The sequence below is a fragment of the Xenia sp. Carnegie-2017 genome, unplaced genomic scaffold (assembly GCF_021976095.1).
Source record: "Xenia sp. Carnegie-2017 unplaced genomic scaffold, XeniaSp_v1 HiC_scaffold_24, whole genome shotgun sequence".
Taxonomy (NCBI): domain Eukaryota; kingdom Metazoa; phylum Cnidaria; class Anthozoa; order Malacalcyonacea; family Xeniidae; genus Xenia; species Xenia sp. Carnegie-2017.
The window spans coordinates 2345152-2367864 of NW_025813487.1; the positions used below are offsets into that span (position 1 = coordinate 2345152).

Sequence of the window (22713 nt, forward strand, 5' to 3'; positions counted from 1 at the left end):
AAAAGACTACGGCTAAATCTTATAAAGTTTCATAAGTTTCAACTCAGGAATTGATGATCACTGATCTAAGACAAGATTTAAATGTCAATGATTAAGACGCGATTTTGGAAACTGTAAACGGATTGTTTTAATTCATTAATCAAAACTTCCATACTTGGATATTATGGCACAATTCACTTTTTATTATAAAAAACCTTTGTTGTTAAATAAATCATTGTAACTTACGAATACATTTCAAACATCAACTGCTCGCATTATAATTACTCCGCTATGAGAAAAAACACTGCCGATACAGCAATAAAGGATGCAAGGAAAATAAGCATTAAGATAATGCTAGTCTCAGATGTGCAGTGACGCTGAAAAGCATATTCTAGTTAATAAATCTTAATCTCAAACTATCTACTATCAAGATTAATCTCTGTGTATTTGGTGTTATCATATCTCTCTATATCATTGGGAATGTATTTGGTATAGACATAAAACAACTCACTTCATGGTAGGGGAGAAAATTGTCGAATGGTGTATGCTAATATTATTGGGCTAAGCGTATTACCGTGAGTAATGTAAAAATTCGTCACATTGCTCATGTTTAAAGCAATATTTTAAATAAAAACGTCTACTTAGTGAAATAAAATATTTAATGGAATCTTCATTATGTACGCAAATCACACTACCATACTTTATAAAATCATTTTTTATTCTCGCTGAGTCGGTTGATGCAGAAGATTAAAAAAATTTGTCTTAGAAGACCTGACAGAACAGAAAACTTGCGTACATATTTTTTTCCAAATATATGTCATTATATTTACTAAACGCAGTGTTTTGGGAAATGTACCCAAAGGCCGAGAGAAAAAAACAGACGTGAATATTAATGATAGCTATAATGAATAATGTTATGACAAATGACTTCGCTTGGCCCCAAATGTGGACACTGTTTTTTTTCCAACAAAACGAAATGGGAGGGAAAACTGGTGGTCCGGTAAAAAACCCTCCAATAAATAAAAAGATCGAAATTTAGAAAAATTTTGTAAAATTTTTGTTGTTTTAAGATTTTTCATATTTTAGTTGTTTTCAATGATCCCGATGATCTACTTTAACATGCAGCGTAGTCAGATCGTAGCTTCGTCGTTCGTATCTTAAATTTGCAAAGCGACAAAAAAAGCGTGACAAAAAAAGCGGTGGCAAAAAAGTCGGCTGACTACCCTATTTATTGACACCGCAAATATGTAATGTTCGAAAAAAAGAAACGAAAACTTTAGTAGAGAACAAAAAATGAAAGCGTGCAGAGTGTTAACAAAAATTTTAATGAATAGACGAAAAAATGAAAACTAATAGCAGCTCATACATAAATCATATGAAAAATTCATTCAGTACGTTCGACCTGATCATTCACCTACGAACAAAAAATGAAAAATGAAATGACCAAAAAAACGTCTCGCGACTTGCATACAAATTATTTTTGATGTCTACTAGATTTCATTTGATCAAATTTTTTATGTTGCTTCATTAAGACCTTCATTAATAGCTGGCTTTCACTCGTGTGTTTTGTCCGAAAATTTGACAATTTTGAAAATTTAGTTTTACAAAAAAAAATTTTAACGGTTGAATTTAAAAATGCGTTATACTCATGAATAGTATGCATAACGAAAGTCACAAGTGGGAATATTTTAATAAGGATGCTTAGTGCTTCTGTCCAGCTTGATCGCTCATTCAATGCCTAGTTATTAGGCCTACAGACATAGCTACTCTATAAAAAAAACACATTATAAATGTCAGCATAATGAATGAATAAAATCAGAAATTATATATTTTGCAAAGAACAAAACTTTAATACCTGATTTTCAAGCATTGTCCTGGTCCGTCTGATACAGGCGTCTTAGTAGATCTTTTCCACTTTTCTTACAGCGCAGTTTTTACGTGTATATAGTAGAAATTTTATTGTAACATTTTTGTCTTAAAAATTCAATTAACCCCACTTGCAGCATTGCAATTTTGTTTGTAAACGTTTAATAAAATTAGTAAAAAAAAGCGAGTGAAAGCCAGCTCTTTTCTTACAGCAATTGACAACTTTTATTGACATTTTTTCAGCTAATATAGGTGTTTTTCATGCTTATGGTTCAAATTATAAAAAAATAGACCATCAGGATCCTTTTTGAATATCTCATGCGGTTACTCATAGCTATAAGTTAATTTTAATACTTACCTACTCAACTTACAAACCACAAAACATAGATCATGTTTTTCCACTCGCTTGTTTTCCATCTTCGTAGATTATAGTCCAATCATTTCAACGTTAATGTTCACACGTACAAATGCCGTTATGCAATGTCCGTTCAATATGTCTGTACCATTCCATACACAAAGTAATCGACGTAAGCAATAAAGGGGCTACTGGTATTATGAATCGCCATTTCGATAGATTACTGTTTACGATGAACTCTTATGGTAACTTCAAGCGGAGGAAAAGGGATCACTTCAATGCCCCAGTTATATCATCACTCAAAGAATGCTTAGTTTAGATTTATCTTCTATGATTGTCAGCTGATCACCTTTAGGTGGGCTCATATAACAATGGGGCCCATCATCATTATATTAACAAACAACTGACATCCACAAAAAATCCAAACTGCAAATGAACATTTTTGGCCAAGAATCACCATGACTCATGAGTAATGACAAAGTAAGAGTAATTGAAGTGAATGACACAGGTGGTAAAGAGACTTTCACAACTCTATCCATGAGGGATCTAGAATATAAGCTAAAAAATATGAAACATATGAACGACATTTCATGATAAAGAAATCTACATATGACGTTAGTTTGCGTTTTTAAATTCTTAATCCGATAAATTGACAATGAGCAAATTGTTTTATGTTTTCCGTTTGACTATCCAAATGGTAGAACATTCACCAACATTGAACGAATAGCTTTAGTCGGTTAAGTTTGAAAGATGTAATAAGTTTCAAACGATCAAAGGCTTTACATCGTTATCAAAGCATTTTACATTGAAAGCTTTCATATTACGAGGCCTACCATTAAGACAAGTTGATTAGTCAATGCAACTCATACTTCAGTACTTCGTCAGTAAAAAGACAGAATTTACTTTTCTTTTTACAACGTTTAAATGACTAGTTTTCCGTTGTTAACGTTTGATTAATCACGTCATGACTAAAGTTTTTTATTGTGATTGGCTCCTTAGAAGCTTTTCACCTTTCACAAAGACAATAAGTTATTCTTCTATGCATTTGAACAAATAAATCTATTAGAATCTACAATCTTTTTGCGTTTTTATGTCATTATGCAAAGCAAAGATGCATGATGTAGTAGGTTAAGAATCATGAGACCATAATGAACTTATAGACTAGAGTTTTTTTTTCGTCTTAATATTAATTGAATCTTGCAGTCATATCTAGCTGGGTTAAGATAAGGATCGGGTTTAAGGGCGTTCTGTTTTCCCCGAGGTTCTACTACTAAAAATATAGTAGAGAGTCGTAGAAAATTGAGCATAAAAACAATTACGGCTCTCGATCTTTGCAAGTCTACACCTTAATCTATGAAAACTGCATTCATCTACATAATGCATTGGAACAGATGGCAAATTTAGTGTATTTATATTCATTGCATATATTCAGTTATATGTAATGTGACATTGAACAAACAAACCAAAAATCAGTAGCATCAATAAAAAGTATTGAGATTTTCACAAAAACAATAGAGATAAATCCAAATACAAATTATCATTTATCGTACGTTTAGTCACTTACATTTGTTTCCAGTCGTAGGATCTATTTTCATACATGATTTTAAAACAAGTAGCTACGTGAGTCACACATTTGATAACGGTTTTCCTCTTTCAAATTTCTTTTTGCTGCTGCTATCAACATTTAAGACGTAATACTAATAGAATATATCTGTACATCGTGGCTTTCAAATGCTTAAATACGTGCGGTATGTCCTTGTTCAGTAGCATTCAGATATTGGTGGTCTTGAGTTTTTATCAACATGTTTAAATACATCTGCAATCAAATGAGACATGTTACGATAACCTGTCATCGAGGAGAGTTGAAGGCAACAACTTTATTTTGCATGGCACAATCTCAAATCTTTATACTTGTCGTCTATGTATAAAGTCTTATTCCATCTTAACAACATCTGCCTACCATGACGCCTCGTGGTTTATATGTAGCTTAAAGTGAATGGTATCTTTATAAATAGTGTTAAGCATGTCATTATATGTATTTGTTCCATATGAATGTTTAACCCTCTGGGAGCCGTGAATTTTCAAAAATTCTTACACATCTCGTTTGGTGATTGTTTCCTGTGAGCAAGAACGGCCTCTATGGGGTTAAAATTCATTGTTTGTACTTGAACAAATTACCGGATAACTATCAAATCTAATTTTTAAAAACAAAACGCATTGTTGCCAAACAAAAGAACTATGCTCTCCCTGCATTAATATATATGAAATGCTACTAACAATTGACCATTTTTCAGTGATATTACATCAATTATTTATTAATTATATATATTTAGCCTATTAAATAACGCTAATATTATAATTTTGGGCTAAAAGATGTTGGTGACATTAATCAGAAGGCCCTTAAACCATTCTTACAACCTTAACTTATCATAATATGACTGCAAAATTCAATGAAGTTTTGTCAAAATTAATGTCTAGCTTTTAAATTCATTAAGGTCTAATAAATCCTAACCTACCCTACAACATCATGCATCGTTACTTTTGCATAACGACATTAAAACGCAAAGAAATCGTAAGTTTCTAACGATATTTTTATCGAAACGCGTTTAACGTGGTCAAGACGTGGTTTCGTTTTATTCACAACTACAGATTGAAAGACTTGATCACAAAATCCTAGTTTAAAGATGATTTCTTTTGCTTGCACTCAAATTGTAAAAATAGACCACCGTGATCCTTCATAATAACCTCATACTCATATAAACTAAATTTAAAACTTGTCAATTCTAATTACGAACTATAAAACCTGGATCATGTTTCTTTATTCTCCTCATTTGAATTTGCCTCTTTTCCATATTTGTAGAATGTAGTCAGTCTTCATATTCTAACATAAATGTTCATACATGTTATACAATGTTCTTTTAATAACTTTTTATCATTCCATTTATGGTGTAAACTCAATATTTAACCAATACAGTACTGACGTCATGGACATCCTTTCTGAACATATTTCCCACTCTAAATTTAACAATTTTCATCGCTAATAGTAAAATCTTTCACATTACGAAGGTTTTAACAAGAGCTGTTAATGTCTTCCATAAATTTTTTACTTCGCCTGTTCGCCAGTAAATACACAGCACTTACATTTCCTCTCTATAAAGTTAAAGCGACTTGACTGACGTTAAAGTAAACACATACGAATTTAAACACTTTAACACTTCTGAAATTGACGTCACGATAAATTTTTTTACTTTTATTGGCTCGAGGTGCATATGACCTTTCAAACATACAATAATTAATCCTCTAACGTCTTTGAACAAATTTTATACGCCCGTTTCAAACATTGAACTTTATATTTGTGAACTAAAATAAGTCCCTGCTTACTGTATAGAATTGCTATCGTTGCAGGTTAAATTTTCTATGTATTAAAAGTCAGTGATATCGTTAAATGCAAAAAACACAATTAAATTGACTAAAATCTATCAACTTAATAAGCATTTACTCCAAACTGTTACCTCTTGAAACCAAATGAAGATATCTTGATGAGCAAATCTGGTATATAGTGTAAACGCAGCCAAAGCCTTAAATTTTGTCAAATGAAGCCTCAATGTAACATGATCATGCAATTAAGAAAGAAAAAATGTTTCATGTTTTTGCACAGGCTTATGCAAACCGAGGAGAACTTTAGGAGAACTCAAAAGCAGATCAGTGTAAGCCGGATAACGAAGGTTGAGGGTTGCACCTGCTCGAAAGGTTGCCCTAATTTTATTACTCAGTCCTTAGTTATCCCTCCCTTTTGTCAAGTAAGAAAAACTTAAAAACTTAAGATTTTAAAATTTTAAATTAGAGATGAACTTGTTAACACATTTATCATTAACTCATGTCAATATTTTACTGTATATAATCTACTTACATTCAAATAATCACTGTATCACATTACTACAATATATGTCGTATCATATACATAATATTGTCACTAATACTGAAGATGACATCACGAGATGTTGAAACATGTTTATTTTGAAAAACTCCTATGTTTAGCTTAGTTGTTTACTAATCAGTAAAAGGCAACAAAATGTACACTATACGTACCTGTTTTTTATACGATGACCAAATTTTAGAGCCAAAAAACTCTGTTCTTATGGAGTGTTTAAAGCACAATTAAACATCAATAAGATGTTTATTGTTTTGTTTACAATTGTTACAAGTCAAAACTGTAGCTACATATTGTACGTTGTATTACCATCAACATTATAATGATAAATTTTATTTTAAAAAATGAAAATAGAAAGTGAAGTTTGTCATTCTTCAATAGTGGAATTAAAAAAACTTTACTCAAAAAAAATTCAGTTCCTTAGTTCAAATGAATTTGTGTCAAAATCGTAAAAGTTTTATTTATTTATTTCCTCACAGTTATTGACATGACGTCATGATGATGTTTTTACATACGGGAAAGGTTGACAATATGTAACATTTTCTGTCTTTAAGGTCATATGTACATAATAAACGTACAAAAATGATCTTTCACATTTTTCAACTAATGACCATTCAGTTTACTTTTAAAATTTGATATTGTTTCACACATGCTACTGGCCAATGATTCTATCAATACTAAAAGGTTTCTATAATCTAATCTATTATATCTGCAGAAATGAGAAGCAGCAAGTTTCTTCTTTTCAGAATATCGTCGACACAATTCATCAGCAAACACAATTTTACCAACAAAAGGACCGGCAATTAAAATCATGACATTAGAAGCATCTTCACTTCTATCTTTAAACCAAGTGTTAAATTGTTAAATTATTCAAATAACCATTGTCTAGTGACTTCAAGGTATTTCTTGTTGTTAAGATCTTTTATAAGACCATTAAGCTTCTTAAGATCTGAACATATTTTGCCCTGTATCATTTTTCTTACTTCAACAACATCAGCATTTGTAGCCATCTCTTTTTTAATTTCTTCTACTTTATATTTCATAGCTTCGAAATCTTTTTTTAATTCTTTTACATTTTCGTTGGTTTTCTCAGCAACATCGATTAACTGTCGTTCTTCTTCATACCATTCTTTTAAGATTTCAATATACTTTTTGCCTCAGCGGTACTGAAGGGAGCTTCCTTTAATTCATCTATTTCAGTTTGTTGAATCCCCCGAATAACCAATGCTTTTGAGATTTCATTCCAAAAATGCTCAAAGTCACTGTCATCTACGTGAGTTGTAGTTATGTGACTGTACACTTTGTTTCGATAAAACTTTATTTTTGCAATTTTTGCTGAGAGTGAAGGAACTGAAGAGGAAGGATTATCCCACCCACCATGTGGTGTTTTAGACCACATATATTACGCAACAAGACAGTCAATAATGAGATGTCAAAGTTTTTAATGTCTGGTGAACCAGTTGATGGATAAAGATGATCCCATTGCTCTTTGTTGATGACTTTTTTCTTCTTCAATGATTCCAAATTAATTCTGTTACCAGGATCATTAAGTTTAGCTTTTAAGTTTGATTTTTTATGGCTTAATTTGAGTTGCAATTGTATTTTTAACGCATGGTTTCCTTTATTGATTAAAAGTTTACTCAAACGAGATCCATTTTCCTCAATCTTTATTTTTTTAGGTGGCGAAGCCATTTTTATTCTAGAAATGAGGAATGAGTTTGTTAAAAAAGATATAATTTAAAATGTACAAAATGTTCACAAAAAAATTAAAAGGATAAATTAAAAATAGTATTACAAGTCATTTATAAATACTTGTGTGCTTCATTTCATTCTCTTGATAAAAATTGTGTTCACTGCCTAGTGACATTACACAGTAATTGATCTTACATTGAAGCATTAAAATAGTAGACTTGATACAATGAAAAAACACAAAAAATGATAATATTTTCGCCTACTCGGTGCAAGAGGCAGCATATACCTTGCGATAGTAACTTCTAGTTAATAAATAATACATCTTATTTGTCCAACAATCGTGTGGTGAAGAGATACGTCATTCTTTTAACAGGATATATCAAACTGGTTTGCTTTGTTGTATGAATATTTGCTTATTAACATTTTGATAAGACTATATTGCTGATTATTCTGTTCCAATTTAAATTTTTGCTAGACTGCAGTTTAGCGGAAACCAGAAGCGCTTGTGACTGCGGCTCGCTTTTGCTCGGGATTATAGGGTAGGGTTTAAGTCAGGGTCCAAGATGCCCGCTAAACTGCAGTAGTCCCCCATAGAACCATTGCTAATATATTTAAATTCTTCGTCAATTTGCTGCAAGGTTTTGACTATAGTCACTAAAACAAAGTGCAGATTATACGCTCTAAAGCATAGGCAATTGAAGAACAACATAAGTATTGACTTTATTTAAAACAATTCTATTCGTGATCGTTCACATATGCAACTATCACCGATGACACAGCCAAGAATATCACGACGAACAAACACTGCCTGCCTCACTGCCTCACTCAGACACTTTTTCAGTATGGCATAGTGGTTAGACGCGCATAAACACCGGCTACCCACAAAAACTAACTAGTAATAAATTATATTATTGTTATAATACAGTATAACTTGACGTCTACAACTGCTCCTCCCACAAAAAAAATTTTGTTGCACCCCAAATTTTACATCTTAGCCACATGCCTGCTCATATTGATAACACTTGAAGCGTGATTCCGTTTGAAGATGCTACGAGAAATTCTAAAAAATTAACAATTGATGAATGTTTTCTGCATGATGAAATAACACAAGAAAAGTACAATTAATACACAAATTATTCCCTATTATCTTACTGGCCCAAGGCAGAATGCCCCCTTGCCTATCACCTCACGATGGGCCTGGCCTGACAGTCAGTGAAAATATTCGACTTTGTGTTGTTACACGATTTAATTCAAGTAACTAAAACAGTTAGACACGATGGAAAACAAAACAAGTATCTTGATTTCAGTTTCTCAGGGTACATGCTAAATCAAAGTTCATCTCAGAATAAATTACGTACAAAATGAATGATGATGAAATATGTACGTTATCTTGCGTTCATTTTGACCCTTTGAACATAATCTTTACTTTACATTTGTACATTGCATTGTTTACTAAAGTGTAATTATTTTAAAAATTAATGATTGATGATGAAATATATACGTTATAATGAGCTCATTTTGACCCCTGGAACCAATCTTTACTTCAGGGGGGTTATAGGATTTTTCAAACATCAGTCATAAAACGTCGGAGGCACTCCGCACCTGGGGGGGTCTGAGGCATTCTCCCCTGAGTAATTTTGAATTTCAGAGTCTTGAAAATGCCATTTTCAGCGTTTTAGAGCAATAAAAAATGTATTTTGTGGGCATCGTTTTTGCGTAAAAACAACACATTTTTCTTACGTTGTTTTTCAAAAAAAAAAAAATAAAGTGAACAATACTTGGTCATTATCATGCCAAATATATGGCTCATTAGCATGTCTAGGAACGTAAATTTATTTTACAATAATGCTATTCAAAAACAGATATATTCTTTAAAATTTCTACCAAGATGTCAGGCATTGACCCCCCTAGAGACCCCCATTCAAACCTCTATGTAATAAGTTAAGTTAGAAATTTGGTACTACAAGTGACAGTTCATAGATATAGAAAAGCTCAGACTTCAAACCATGCAAGTTTATTGTAACTCTTTACCAATCTCCACATCAGTGCCAGCAAATTCACCCTTTGAGAAAAACTCAAAATTTTTTTCTGCCAAAGATTAAGCAAAAATTATCGGAGTGAAAATTTGCAGATTAGCTTAATGCCATAAATGTTTATTAGGCATTTCACTAGACTATTATCTTCTGCAAGGTGTGCTATATAGCAATCACTAGTAGCATTGTATTATCAAATACAAACAGAATGTAACCAACATGTCTTTAATTATATAATTACATGAATGTTAAAAATGGTTCATGTGTCATGCTTACTGGTTATGATAAATATCTTTTCATATGATCAAAGCTTGTTTAAATGTAAATCTAAAATAATTTAGTTTAGAAATTATAATGATCATCAGAAAAATTACCTAGTGATCATGAAAAATACTTTGCTGTTTTGCCAAATTTCAAGGTTTATCTGCATACATAGGAAGACACTTTTACTTTATAGAAAATGCTTTTCATACATCAATAGCCCTTTGGAATTTATGGCAACAATCTGGTATGAGCCGTAGATTAACACACCTTTACATCTCTACATGTGGTGTTCAGTTAGAAAAGGGGGCAATATGTGACATGGGACAACATTTCATGTTTGTGAAATACTACGGTTTAATACCATTCCAGTCAAATTGTCAAAATAAAAAGCTTCATGGATCATAAGACTCAAAATCACAGGTCATAGTAAGCAGCTTCTCATGTAATCAATGTTAGTTTTCTCAAATCTTAAACAATATGTAGTATAACTGTCCAATGATTGAATGATCAATGATCATAAACTGAAAAGCCCACAACATTTGTTTATGATAAAGTAAATATAAGTATGGCGCCTTATGGCTACAGATTTTTTGTCCATTGAAATATATTTGCAGGAATGTACGATTTCGCTGCCATATAACGGTTACAATTCCCCAAGAACTAAAGAAATCATAGCTAAAAGTCCTGCGGCAACAACAATTTTAGAAGCATCAATCTGCTTACCATACGCCATATTAACATAAATCGCATCACACACTCGCATAAATTGACTTTGATATATTGCATTCATGCATACACTTCACTTGTCCTTTACTTACGATTTTGGATGTAAATTTCTGCTGATAAAACTCAAAACAATGTTGGCTTTCTTTTGAACATCAATGACTGAAATGTCGCTCGCGAGATCGTCTTTGCCAAGCATTTACAATTCATCCATAAATTTTTCACCCTCTTGAAAAAATTCTCAGTTTGGAAAGCAGCATTCATGTCAACATATGAATTTGTAAAAGATTTCCATAAATTCCAGTTTAGTTTCTATCATGCTTCAGAAAATTGCTATGAACGATCAAACATTCAATTCAGACATTGAGCTTGACTATGTTGGTTCAGTTGGCTATCAGTTGAAATCGGTCAAACCAATCACAGTAAGACAAAAATTCATATGAACCAATTGTAAGATAGCAATTAGACTCCCTTATAGGTCCGGCCACCCCTATTATCGGTCGAGATTATTCCAGAATGTCCACTGATCTGGCCATTGACCAATAAAATAGCGTTTCTGGCGTTCATAGACTCCTTTATAAGTCGAATCAGTCAAGCCACCCCGCTTATCAGTCGGTTATTCCAGGTCAATGAAAATTCAACTGATCTGGTTACCAACGAGATATTCATTACATTAGTCATTAGTTTTCAATAATAAATAAAGCTGGATTTTTATCTCGAAGTAAATGCGATAATAAAGTAAGAATAATTAATGAATTTTTAATTAATATGAATAGGTAATTTTTGAATTTCAAACATCAGTCGCGCGACGGATTTGACATACTCTAGATCCGCCCCTGCTTTACTTTACATTTGTACATTGTACTGTTTACTTAAAGGACACATGCAACATAAAATTCGGATTGTTATTTTTGTACTTTACATAAAGGTATAGCTCCAACTAATAGTTCACCAAAGATTGAGACCCAAAGGATAAATATTTTTGAAGATATGGAAGTTTAAAGTTGATGCTTTACTGATAACGTATTAAAAATGCCCGACGAGCTAACGATAGCTACCAATTGGAAAAAGGTCGTTGTGACGTAATAGTTGACATTAGCAAAACGCGGTCAATTGCGCGCTTCGTTCAAAATATATTGGTAACGTCTTTATGGAGGGTGATCTCCGCCAAAATTAGAAGCCATATTTTCAATTGTTAATGCGCATTTTGTTCTTTGCAATGTGCATTTTGTTCTTTGCAATGTGCATTTTGTCCTTTGCAATGTGCATTTTGTCTTGATCATATTGCATTCTGGAATTTCATATCAGATTTTGTCCTGTACAATTTCCGTTAAAACTCATTTTGTTATTGAGCATTCCATTATGGTGACGTAACATTATTCGTGACTCTCAAAACATCAAATTTTACTCGATCACATTATAATTTATTTATAATTTATTTTCTTCATGCGGTAATATAAATGAAAATAAAATAAACCAATTGTTTTACCTACAGGTCTACAACCCTAAAACATGACAGACAGGTTATACTTTGTAAGACTCCTTCGCAACTCTATTTTGGGTTGTATTGCTGACCTCGATGGAAGTCCAGATCGGGATTTTTGCGTTTTCCGTATTGATTCTCTTTACCATACTACGTTGCGATTTGCTGAAGTATTCGAGCTTGAAGAGGCCATTCTGCAGTTAATCTCAAACGCAAAAGAACCTTTAAATGTCAATGTTCATCATGATATTAATCCATCTTCTTCATTGAACTGCCCTCAAGTTTTCAATGGCACACCAGGGCGACCAATGTATGAAGTAAACGAAGATATTCTGCGTTATTTTTTGGATAAGCGTTTTACAGTGAAAGATACGGCAAATCTTCTGGGAGTCAGCAAAAGAGCCATTGAAAGGAGGATGAACGAATTGGTTTATCAGTTTATAATTGTTATTCTGACGTTAACGATTCAGATCTCGAGTTGGTCATAAGAAACTTAACGAACGAGTTTCCCAATCTTGGCTACAAACGTATGTCAGGATTGCTGTTAGCAAGAGGTTTGCGAATTCAGCAGGAAAGGATTCGTGAAATGATGCGAAGAGTTGATCCACAGGGTACATTGTTTGGATCCACAGGTTACACTGACGTAAATATCATGTTACTAGCCCCTTGTCACTTTGGCATGTTGATGGCAATCACAAATTGATTAGGTGGGGTACTAAAAATACCTATTTTGTGTCGTTAATAAATCTCAGTTTTGCATACAAATGTGCTAGTAGTTTCATATTTTTAGATGGAGATTTGTGACTCATGCAGGAATAGATGGCTATTCACGTTTGCTGGTATTCGCTGTAGCACAAACAATTGAGCTTATACTGTTCTAAGACTATTTCTATCTGGTGTATCTCCATATGGACTGTCATCCAGAGTAAGAACTGATAAAGGAGGTGAAAATGTTGGTATTGCTCAATTTATGTTAAACCACCATTTGCGAGGACCTGGTCGTGGCAGTCATATTACCGGAAGAAGAGTGCACAACCAACGGATTGAGCGCTTTTGGCGAGATCCTTTTGTTGGTTGTACAAGTCTTTTTTATCATTTATTCTATCATATGGAAAGTAATGGAATCTTGGATCCATCAAATGAAGAACATGTGTTTTCATTGCATGATGTGTTTTGTCCAATTATTAACAGAAATTTGGAAATTTTCCAGGAAGGTTACAATAGATCTCCCATTAGAACAGAAAGAAATCTATCACCTGAACAGCTATGGATCCAAGGATCTTGCTTAGCCAATAATTCAAATGACCATATACAGCAGGTATTTTTATGCAATAACTCATGACTTTATTTTAGACTACACTTTACATTATAATTATCAGACTGGATCCAAAGCTAATTGATGTATGTTGAAGTCAGAATCTAATTTAATATTCCAATTCACTAAGGTGAACCAAGAATTTCCACCCACCTTTGCACAAAACTACGCATGTCATGAAACAGATAAGCAACAAGTGATTGTTCCAGAAACCAACATTCCATTGAATGAAATAGATCTTGATGAGCTGCAAAGAACCATTAATCCTTTAAGGCCTTCTAATCATAATGGTGCTGACATATACATTGAGGTGCTTCAGTTTGTAAATACCAGACTGCACCAGGAAGACGAGTGACATTGTGAACTCACAAAACAAGAAAAGCTACTTGACCTATTGTTCATTGGTGTCAATTCAGATAATACAAAAGAAGATATGTATGGCAAGGAAGGCTATAAATTTTTCATTATGTTGATTATTCAAACATTTTAGCAGAAAATGTTTTTAGCACATAAATGCTGATAACTGCCAGAACAAAATTTAATGAAACATTAACATATTCACTTTAAGTCTTTAACTATAAAAATGATATCCAAAACAAAGAATAAAAATATTTCAATTTTGTGCATCATCCATATTAGCTGTAACAAGCTATGTTATTGCTGAAAGAGATGTATAAACTGTTCCAAGATGAAATATTGGTAAATCCTCTTGAACCAAATTGCGAAGCCCTATCCAGTTCAGCTTTCAGTTCATCGAAGTTTTCATAACATGGAAGAACTAACAAGTGAAAACAAGTTCTACTTTCTGGCAGCAGATTACGATCTTTTGCTCTGTCAACTTTGAGATGCATGATTGCACCATTTGCAGGCAGTAAATCACACCCAGTCCAAGAAGACAACAGAACTTTAAGATTTGCCCTAGGAATGGACAAGTATTAAAGTATTAATATAACTAGTACCTCAAACAGTCAAACATTTAAGTTTTTTTTGGAGAAAGCAAAGGTCCAATTTAAAAGGAAGAAAATATTACTGACATTGACATTTTTAAAACAGATAAAGTTACTGCTGCTCCAACATATAATATATAATCAGTTGTGGTGCAAATATTAAAAAGCAAACCATATTCACACAAAAAAACACATACATTGACTGACTACAACCAATTACAACCTTCCCTGCATCTTTCTACCAAAACACTTACCAGTAGTTGTCCCATCAATTAGATCAATGTATTGTTTCAAAAACAACCTCAGTTGATTACAATGAACGCCTTCTTCTTCTTCTTCAATTTCAATAATTCTTTTTAAGTCGTCTTTATTAATAAGAGAAGCAGTTGATTGTCGATACGAAAAATGCAAAAATCCCGATCTGGACTTCCTTCGAGGTCAGCAATACAACACAAACTAGAGTTGCGAAGGAGTCTTACAAAGTATAACCTGTCTGCCATGTTTTAGGGTTGTAGACTTGTAGGTAAAACAATTTGTTTATTTTGTTTTCATTATTACCGCATCAAGAAAATAAATTATAAATAAATTATAATGTAATCGAGTAAAATTTGATGTTTTGTGAGTCACGAATAATGTTACGTCATCATAATGGAATGTTCAACAACAAAATGAGTTTTAACAGAAATTGTACAGGACAAAATCCGATTGTGAAATTCCAAAATGGATTATTATCAAGACAAAATGCACATTGCAAAGGACAAAATGCGCATTAGTAATTGAAAATATAGCTATTAATTTTGTGGGAGATCACCCTCCATAAGTTTGTGATGGAGCTTTTTGTTATCTTATGGTTCAAAAAATTCATTCGAATACCGAAATAAATATAAAACAAGTCCTGTCCAAGTTCTACATCATTGCCTAGAAGTCAATCATCTTTAGAAAATGAGTTGATGTAACTCAATTTCTCACGTACAATTCACCACGACACGATGTCCTTTGGCGTAATTTTATTTATAATTATAGGTTATGGCATAATTTTGATTACAATTATCCGACAGCCGATAAATTTAAATATAAAGCCGTCAGTGTGTCCGTGAAATGCAAAGTCATACGGCTTCAGTTTATCTTACCTGTCGGCTTCAGTTTATATTGCCAGGTGTATTTTGGGCTTGGATTTAAATACTTTCTTCTTATTAGTCTGTTTGCTCGTCGAGGTCTCGTTGATTCAAGGTCGATTTCTTTGAGCATAGTTTGAAAAGTCAAATAACGTACTAGCACGTTATACTTAGATTGCAAAAGCCTCCAAATATCTCTATATCCAAGCATAATACCGCATTCATTGAGTTCTTGTAAAATGTATTGTCTCATACGATCTTCATTAACAACATTCCTGCGTCAACGCAACATGTACAGTTTCAACTTATTTAAAAGAGCATTACTTGAATTAGAAATGCTATGGAATTTATCGAGTAAACTCAAAATAGTTTATTTCTGGTTGCGTTCGTGTATTTCTGTTTGTGTTGTGCTTTTGTGCATGCATAAAATAACCTTTTATAAAGTTAAGTATGGAAGCTGTTGTTTTTATGCCGTAAACGACCGTAGAATGTTGAAATTTAGCAAATATGGAAGGACGTTTGAAAACGTGAGTCTCTATCGTTAGAGATTAGACTTTAAATTGGTATTGGTGAAACATAGTGTGTCTTTGTCGTAGACTCGTTGTGCAACACTTTGTTATTAACCAATGCTAACTCAGGGTTACATTTTAGCAACAATGAGATGGATGTTAGTAACGTTAGTAACTTCAAGTTTTGAAAAAGTAACAAATGTTTAATTTATGCACGCCGCATGATCAATTACAAACGTGTAATGAATGAGTCAGTGGTCAAGAACTACTTGTATGAGAGTTTGTATGCATTTTGTTTACAAGAAGTAATCTCAACTTGAAGGTGTAAAATGACCCCGACAAACAACATGGTACATGTGCCAATTCTTCAATCCGAGACGAAAATCCTAAAATTGACACCCCAGTAAATTTGTAATGTCAACATAGTTCTATCTTTCAAAAACAAAAAGAAATAACTTTTCTGAAGTTCTTGACATGTTTAGTATGTTCACTTTAGGGGTGGTCATGGGAGGAAAAACTTTGCATAACATTAATATTTACTGAGAGAATTACTATGTACCATCTCTGGTCAAATGTATGTTTGCATAAATTAACAAATATTCTTGGCAGAGATTGAATTTTCATATTTTCAAAGAAAAAATCACATAAGATGAAAGAGAACATTTAACCACAGTATAGAGAACATATAGTAGAGCCACTTCATTAAATTTTGTCGTGCCACGCATATCTTATTACGCATGTGATTACCATATTGGCAGCCAGTAAATTGCATTTTGTGACCAATAGGATTGACGATATGGCAAACGGCAGCCAGTAAACTAAGAACCTGTTCACATGAGCCCGGTAACAGTGATTCTGCGAGGTATAAAATTATCTTAAGTCATTGAAAATAATTAAAGCTTTAAGCGCAAAATTTACAACCTTTTCTTAAGCGTCATAAGTCATTTTAGTCATAATTTTCAAATCAAGCTAAATTATTTCTCTTTATTTTAAAGGTTTTGGGAATTTGCAAAGTCATAGTACAGAGCAACTGCTCAAATAAGATTTTTGTCATGAAGAATTTAATCTTTTTCATTTGCCAAAATGTTTTAACGATTCGCTGAATCCCGGCTAGCGGGCTTGTGAACAGCCCCTAATTAAATATACAGCAGCCAGTTGTACAGCAAAGTGGCCCTACTGAATATTTCTATACTGTGATTTAACTCACTTTAAGCATTCATTTTTTGTAATCGTAAATGCGCTTTGTGTGTATTCTTTCCCTTACTGGTACCACTAATCTTTTAAATTTGCCTACTGAGACACAACTACAATGTGTTTCTCATCGTTACTACACATCTGAGATAAACATTTTCTTATTTCCATTACATTCTTTACTCTTGTGTCTGCAGTGTTTTTTATCATAAGTAACTATAATTCCGTGTAGTTGGAGTTTGAAAATTATTCATAATTTGCAACGGTTTATTAAATACCAAGGTTTTTTAAAATATTAAATGACTTATGCAATAATCTATTTAAAAAAATGATACAACTGACGCGATCTACATGATACCATGTAAAGACTGTTCAAAGCAATACATAGGACAAACATCAAAGAAAATCAAAACAAGATTCACAGAACACAAAAATGCCATAAAACGACGAGATCCGAACTCACTGCCAGCAGAACATACCCACAGAAACAACCACACATTCGACTGGACAGAAACTAAAGTACTCGTGCGCGCACAGTCTAAACACGCACGCGAATTTAAAGAAGCTTGTTCCAGTATAGACAACGACACAATAAATAGACATATCGACATACCCATCATATACTCACAACTAAAGAAAAAAGACAAAAAAACTACAAACAACACCAAAACTACAACATTACACTCTAATAATATTAACACCGATCATATTCACAATACACCAAAATGCATGGCAACGCATTCCACCCCATCCAATCACATTAATCCACCCGCTAATCCAATTAGACGGTCTAAGCGTCTACAAGCTAAAGGCACATGTAAATAATAATTTCCTCATTCTGATGAAGGGTCGAAGAAACGAGTCGAAAGCTCAATAAAATAATTTTCAAACAATACGGAGAAACTTTCATTTTTTATGTACTAAATGCCTGGATTGCCAATTTTCAAACTTAATAATTATTTGTAGGGAATTTTCATGAATGAAATGAAAAAAGCATTTGAATTTACGATAATCGCGTCTTAAGCTTTGACATTCAAATCCTGTCTTAGATAGAAGTTGATCCTCTACTCCTAAGTTAAACCTTGTGAAACTTTATTACATTTAGCACTAGTCCTTTGGAATTTGACTAATGTCAATGTTATCGTGCACTCTGTATGCGGTACTTATTTATGTATTTTTATTTCTATGACAATTGTTTTTAGTCAATGATGTATACTTAGTTATACAACTGAGATTTTCTACATAGACACACTATAAAAGAACATACAGTAGAGCCACTCCATTGAATTTTTTCGTGCCACGAATATCTCATTGCACATGCGACTGCCATAGTGGCAGCAAGTCAATTGCAAGTTCGGACAAATAAGAATGATAAAATGCAGCCAGTTCCACACGAAGTGGACCTAGTGTATATTCCCTATACTGTAACATAGATATCATTATTGTTTCATAATACTGTTTGTTGAAGGAGATCCTGACTCATTTTTCATTATCGCTCGTTATTTTAATGTGTTTATGTAACAAAATTCTCATTGATAAAAAATTAATGTTACAATAAGGCATTAACGATGATCACCATAATTAATCTGATATGTATGTGGTCGCGTTGTTTATATTAAATCTCTCATCCGTTTGTTGAGTATATGACATGTAAAGAACTAAAGTAAGCATAATTTTATTCATATGGTTGTCTTACTTCTAAAACGGAAGTAATTTTAGAAGAATTAAGCGATATTTTAGAATTACACTACAGAAATAACAAATTAGGTAAAGCAGCATCTCGATAAAGTATGACTAAACATGCATGAAAAATCATATCTAAATTGATATACCAACTTTCTAACTATTGACAATAAGGTGCATGGTAGAGGAAAGCAAAACCTGTTCAAAGGTATGGGAGAGGTGAAATATCATACTTGTCTATGAAAAAATGGGAATCTGTAAAAATTAATGTAGGGAGGGGCCCGTGTCCAATCATGCATCACCTCCCTTCTTGCTGACGCCACTTTTGACTAATATCTGTGTCTCTAGCAAAATGTTGTTTGTTGTGTACAACAAACCATTTCTTTTAAAAGTAAGAAAATTTGAAAAATAAGCAAATGTTAAACACAGGAAGAATGTATTTACACAGAGAAAGAACGCAACTGAATCTATTTTTGTAAATTGTTGATTCATGCAACACAGTGAGCTTTTAAAATTATAAGTTGATCTTGTTTATCTAGCAGTCTTAAGGTTTACTTTTATTGCATTCTTTACTGTTGTATCTACAGTTGTTTTATTGATCATAAGTAGTTATAAATGCGTGCAGTTGATGTTTGAAATGTATTCATAATTTACAATGGTTTATTCAATAACAAAGGTTTGTTATAATAAGAACTGATTTATGCAAGAATATACATGTATGGAATTTTTGATTAATGAAGGGAAAAAGTCCATTCACAATTTCGAAAATCCTGTCTTAATCATTGGCATTCAAATCCTGTATTAATACCGATGAATTTTTCTTTATAAACTATACTTGTCTATGGAAAAAACGGAGATCTGTAAAAATTTATGTAGGGAGGGGCACATTCCAATCATGAATCACCTCCCTTTTTTTGCTGACGCAACTTTTGATTAATCTATGTGTGTCTAGCAAAATGTTGATAGTTGTATACAACAAATCATTTCTTTTAAAGGTAAGGAAATTTTGTAAAATAAGCAAATGTTAAACACAGGAAGAATGTATTTACACAAAGAGGAAGAACGCGATCGAATCTATTTTTGTAAAACGTTGATTCATGCAACACAGTGAGCATTTAAAATCATATTTTTTGTTATGTTTGTTTAACAGTTTTAAGATTTACTTTCATTGCATCCTTTCTGCTCTATCTACAGTTTTTTTTATTGAGCATATAAATAATTACAATTGCTTGCAGTTAATGTTTGAAATGTATTCATGATTTACAAAGTTTTATTCAATAACAAAGATTTTTTATAATATGAACTGACTTATGCAAGAATATACATGTATGGAATTTTTGTTTTTTGTAGGAAAAAAATCCATTCACAGTTTCGAAAATCGTGTCGTAATCATCGGCATTTAAATCCAGTCTTAGATAGGTGATTCTCTATTCCTGAGTTAAAACTTGTGAAACTTTATAAGATTTAGCAGTAGTCCTTTGGAATTTGACTAATCTCAATGTTATTATGTATTCTGCATGAGGTTCTCATTTATGTATTTTTGTTTCTATAACAATTGTTTTTAGTCAGTGATGTATACTTAGTTATATAACTGAGATGTTCTACATAGATGTCATAAATGTTTTATAATATTGTTTGTTGAAGGAGATCCTGACTCACTCTTCACCTTCGTTCGCTATTTAAATGTGTTTATGTAACAAAACTTACATGGATAAAAGATTGATGTAACAATAAGGTATGAATTATGATCATCATTTTTTAAACTGATATATGTATGCGGTCGCGTTCTTTATATTAAATCTCTCATCTTTCTAAGATATGTGACGTGTAAACAACTAAAGCTAGCATGCTTTTGTCTACACAGTCGCCATATATGAAGTCTTATTTCTAAAACGTAGGTAATTTGTCGAAAGTAAAGCGAGATTCTGAACCTATATTACTAACTTTGCATAACAAATTTTCTACTAAAGCATCTCAATAATGTATGACTAAACATTCAAGTCAAATCATATTCAAGTTGATATACCAACTTTCTAACTATTGACAATAAGCTGCATGGTAAAGAAAAGTAAAACCTGTTCAAAAGTATGGGGTAGGCAGAATAACATGAGAATATTTTCTATATGTAGGATGCTGAATTTTTCTTTATTAACTGTAACTGACACTAGTGCCAGTTCTCAAGATTCGAAACAATATTGTTGTTATTGTAAACTTACGAACTCGTAATCTATTAGTACTTCTAACTCTTTATCGAAAATATACAAATCATTGCGATCTGGATATAAACGTGAACAATCGGTAATGATACTTTACTTATATTCTGTTGTTTTGTTTGTTGTTTGTGCATTTCCTATCTAATTCTAAGTACATTTTCTGTATGTATCTAGTTGACATCTACCATCAATAATACCAAATGTTGCATGCGGGTGCCAGAACATTTATGCTGCGGGAGTTATACAAACTATACTTGTCTACAAAAAAAAATGGGAATACGTGAAATTTTATGTAGAGGGGAGGGGGGGAACATGTCCAATTATGCATCACCTACCTTCTTTGACGACGCCACTTTTGACTGAATTCTGTGTGTCTTGAAAAAGGTTGATGATTGTATTGAACAAACCATTGATTTTGAAAGTAAGGTAATTTGCAAAATAAAACAAATTTTACACAAAGGAAAAATGTATATACACAGAGGAAGAACGCGACAGAATTTATTTTTTGTAAAATGTTGATTCATGCAACACCGTGAGCAATTGTACTTTGATTCAAATTATACTTTTGATTATGTTTGTTCAACAGTTTTAAGGTTCACTTTTGTTGCATCCTTTACTGTTGTATCAACAGTGTTTATTATCGAATATATAAATAATTACATTTGCTTGCAGTTGATGTTTAAAATGTATTCATGATTTACAAAGTTTTATTCAATAACAAAAAAATTTTATAATGTGAACTGACTTATGCAAGAACATACATGTAAGGAATTTTTGATTAATCAAGGGAAAATCCAATTACAGTTTCGAAAATCGTGTCTTAATCATTGACGTTCAAATCCTGTCTTAGAGAGGTGATTCTATATTCCTCAGTTAAAACTTGTAAAACTTTATAAGCAAATCAATGTTTATTTCCATTCCAAATGAAAATCGTTTGAATGATTCTATAAGTGGCTTTTAAAGCTATATTTAATACCACGACTGGAAAGTAGGTATCATTTTTTGTTTCAAATTATCCACTATAAAAATTGCGGCTCTTACACGCAGAAAAGATTTGATAATAAATAATTCTGAGTCAGTGATGCGCTTGACATTCACAGATGCCACGTCATAATGTGACATTTCTTTTTAAATATAATTACACTTTAGTAAACAATACAATGTATAAATGTAAAGTAAAGATTATGTTCAAGTGGTCAAAATGAACGCCAGATAACGTACATATTTCATCATCATTCATTTTGCACGTAATTTATTCTTGGATGAATATTGATTTAGCATGTATACTAAGAAACTGAAATCAAAATACTTGTTTTGTTTTCGAACGTGTTTAACTGTTTTAGTTACTTGAATTAAATCGTGTAACAACACAAAGTCGAGATACTTCACTGACTGTCAGGCCAGGCCATCGTGA

The 22713-nt window shown here is 32.4% G+C and overlaps 1 protein-coding gene across 4 annotated transcripts in view; it reads right to left on the bottom strand.

Annotated features, from left to right (window-relative positions):
* The window catches only part of LOC124451529, a 73706-nt gene that overhangs the window by 7639 nt on the left and 43354 nt on the right, over nt 1–22713 (bottom strand). The gene's annotated exons all lie outside the window — the stretch shown is intronic.